Raw genomic sequence first — 4,454 nt, 5'->3', positions numbered from 1 at the left:
TGCAATTTCATAGAATCCCATATCTCTACTCTATACAGTAAATGTTAAAATAATTAGCAAGACTTTTCATTTGGTGATGCATTTTAGACAAATCGACATACCTGCTCACAATACATTGCCTTTCATTCGCCGTAAGAAAACTATCAAAATTTCTTGAAATTAATATGCATTAGAAAACTCAATCATCAGAGAAAGCACCTATAGTGCATTTTAAGATAGCATAAAAAAATCATGCTATAAATAAAATATCTACAAAATCAAAAACTGAAATATGTGTGAGAATATAATGTGGGAAGTGATTAAAATTCCATTTACGTATAAATTTTATAAGAAATATAGTTGATTTTCGAAAAAAAATTGCGAATTATTCTGCTTGTTATCTAAGTAACTAATAGTAAGTATTCTGTTTCAGCACAGCAGGATCAAATATTATACATGCATGTTTCATTTTCCTTTGGAAGTAAAATGAAATTTCAAAAAGAAAATTATGTACTAGCGATCCCTACTATTAAACACATCTTAATTCTCATGTACTAGTCATCCCCACTATTGAACACATCTTAATTCTTAAGTACTAGTCATCCCTATTATTGAACACATCTTAACTCTTATGTACTAGTCATCCCTACTATTGAACACATCTTAATTCTTATGTACTAGTCATACCTACTATTGAACACATCTTAATTCTCATGTACTAGTCATCCCCACTATAGAACACATCTTAATTCTTAAGTACTAGTCATACCTACTATTGAACACATCTTAATTCTTATGTACTAGTCATCCCTACTATTGAACACATCTTAATTCTTATGTACTAACCATCCCTACTATTGAACAGATCTTAATTCTTATGTACTAGTCATCACTACTATTGAACACATCTTAATTCTTATGTATTAGTCATCCCTACTATTGAACACATCTCAATTCTTGTGTACTAATCATACCTATTATTGAACACATCTCAATTCTTGTGTACTAGTCATCCCTACTATTAAACACATCTTAATTCTCATGTACTAGTCATCCCTACTATTGAACACATCTTAATTCTTAAGTACTAGTCATACCTACTATTGAACACATCTTAATTCTCATGTACTAGTCATCCCCACTATAGAACACATCTTAATTCTCATGTACTAGTCATCCCTACTATTGAACACATCTTAATTCTTATGTACTAGCCATCCCTACTATTGAACAGATCTTAATTCTTATGTACTAGTCATCACTACTATTGAACACATCTTAATTCTTATGTATTAGTCATCCCTACTATTGAACACATCTCAATTCTTGTGTACTAATCATACCTATTATTGAACACATCTCAATTCTTGTGTACTAGTCATCCCTACTATTAAACACATCTTAATTCTCATGTACTAGTCATCCCTACTATTGAACACATCTTAATTCTTAAGTACTAGTCATCCCTACTATTAAACACATCTTAATTCTCATGTACTAGTCATCCCCACTATAGAACACATCTTAATTCTCATGTACTAGTCATCCCTACTATTGAACAGATCTTAATTCTTATGTACTAGTCATCACTACTATTGAACACATCTTAATTCTTATGTATTAGTCATCCCTACTATTGAACACATCTCAATTCTTGTGTACTAATCATACCTATTATTGAACACATCTCAATTCTTGTGTACTAGTCATCCCTACTATTAAACACATCTTAATTCTCATGTACTAGTCATCCCTACTATTGAACACATCTTAATTCTTAAGTACTAGTCATACCTACTATTGAACACATCTTAATTCTCATGTACTAGTCATCCCCACTATAGAACACATCTTAATTCTCATGTACTAGTCATCCCTACTATTGAACACATCTTAATTCTTATGTACTAGCCATCCCTACTATTGAACAGATCTTAATTCTTATGTACTAGTCATCACTACTATTGAACACATCTTAATTCTTATGTATTAGTCATCCCTACTATTGAACACATCTCAATTCTTGTGTACTAATCATACCTATTATTGAACACATCTCAATTCTTGTGTACTAGTCATCCCTACTATTAAACACATCTTAATTCTCATGTACTAGTCATCCCTACTATTGAACACATCTTAATTCTTAAGTACTAGTCATCCCTACTATTAAACACATCTTAATTCTCATGTACTAGTCATCCCCACTATAGAACACATCTTAATTCTCATGTACTAGTCATCCCTACTATTGAACAGATCTTAATTCTTATGTACTAGTCATCACTACTATTGAACACATCTTAATTCTTATGTATTAGTCATCCCTACTATTGAACACATCTCAATTCTTGTGTACTAATCATACCTATTATTGAACACATCTCAATTCTTGTGTACTAGTCATCCCTACTATTAAACACATCTTAATTCTTATGTACTAGTCATCCCTACTATTGAACACATATTTATTTAATCGATGTAATGTTATACTTTAAAACGCATCGAGAGGTTTATAAGTATCTATAATTTTTATATATTGTGGTATAAACTTGAGGGGAAACAAAGGTTTAGTGGCTTTAACCTTTTAGTACCGAAATGGTTTTCCTCGCTATAAAATGATAAACTCTGAATTCCCTAAATTGCCCGAGCCCTTATTATAGAGTTAATACGCAATAAAAAATTAAAATAATATATTTAATGTATTTTTACTCTTTATAAATTCATATAATGTTCTGCTATTCATATTATGTTTAACGTACTGTTATATATTTGGCATTATATTTTTAATCTAAATCTTTTCTCTTTTCTGATAGTTTCCATACCAGCATCATTACGTCTATGAAGGACAGGAGAATCTTTGAGTAGCTTAATTTTAGATGTATTATTAATACACTTTCTTTATTTAACTGTTAATAAAACAGAAAGGAAATTTTTTCCACCCCTTACAACTTAGCTGATATGAAATGCACTACAAACTGGAAAAACGCTTCTTCTTTTCTTGCACTTCTTTGGTTAATCTAACATATATTTTTGTAGATCAAATCTGATTTATGGCTGTAGCAAATGATACTTAAGACATACAGATTTAATAAAAACTATTTTTAAAGACGTACTTTTATCAGTGTGCAAAAAATGTAATTATATTTTTTTAAAGTATTTTCTACTCTTTTGTCTTTATTTTATAATTCATTATCAGAAATACAACGGAATCCTGAAATATTTTTTTCAACTTCATTAACCAGGCGGCATTATTAATACTGAATCAGAAATTAACTAAATAAATCAATTAACTGATAATTAAGTTATGAAAATATTAAAATAATTACTGCCATCGAGGATGCAGGGAGTGTACAAAATTTTGAAAGACTGGCACATCATAAATTGAATGCAAAATCAGTTATAAAGCCCTCTCTTTCAAACAAAGAAGCACGTCAAGTTAAATAAAGAAATATGAAAATGCTTGGATAAATGGTAGATTAAAATTAAGCTTTTAACCTACCAATTTACCAAAGATAACACCAGATGGCGTTAACCTATCTAATACCAAAAAAAAAAAAAAAAAATGTGGCAGATGGGAGAATAACTTCAAAATTGTTTAGTTCTAGAGTTGATTGTACGGATGGGTGACTGCGTGCTATTATTCAATCAAGAAATATCAATATTTGCAAATAAACATGCAATTAAAAATATTTTTTCTTCGGATTTATTATTCATTTTTCAGAGGATTTAAAGTAATCTGTCATTTCCCTGACAATTCTGTTTGTTTCTCGGATTCGCTCAGCGAACAATAAGAAATATTCATCAATGTAATTCAGATTGGTAGAAATTTTCTCCCTTGAGCTTCTACGCAAATTCTGCAATATAGTTCGCTTTTGCGTTTAGCTTCGTGATGCAAGGAAGAAAGCGAGAATCGGACATACGAAGAGGATCAAATTTTGGACCGCTTCTTTTTTAACTGAGTGGATCCAAAATTTGATATGTATCTACAATTTTGATATCTTTTCTCTTTACTTTTTAGAATTATTGCATTAAGAATAGACAAAAACAAATAGACATTCGATATGATAGATTTTATCAAAATTAGATGCAGCTCTATAAGTTTGCGGTAAAGATAGTTCTATAAAATTCACACATCTAACTATTTGAGCTATCGCACACACATACTTAATGGTATATAGATTAATAAATCAAATATCAGTCTATTTTATCCAAAATCTTATATCTGCTATCTTACAGCTAATTATATTGCATTTATTTGGACATCAATAATATTAGTATAATTTCGCAAAAATAGGAAAGCAGAAAGTTTATTATTAAAAATTCATATATTATTGTTCCATTACTGTACATGTTATTTAATCAAATCAAGATTGTTTCGAAATAGAGGTTACGACATACAATAGTCATTGGTAAGATGGCGTCACTTACATTAAATTGTCGTATATCATATTCTATAACACGTATTTATTGAA

This window comes from Argiope bruennichi, chromosome X1, assembly GCF_947563725.1.
Source record: "Argiope bruennichi chromosome X1, qqArgBrue1.1, whole genome shotgun sequence".
Taxonomy (NCBI): Eukaryota; Metazoa; Arthropoda; class Arachnida; order Araneae; family Araneidae; genus Argiope; species Argiope bruennichi.
The sequence above is the reverse complement of the archived record's forward strand: the minus strand, read 5'-3'. Positions refer to the sequence as shown.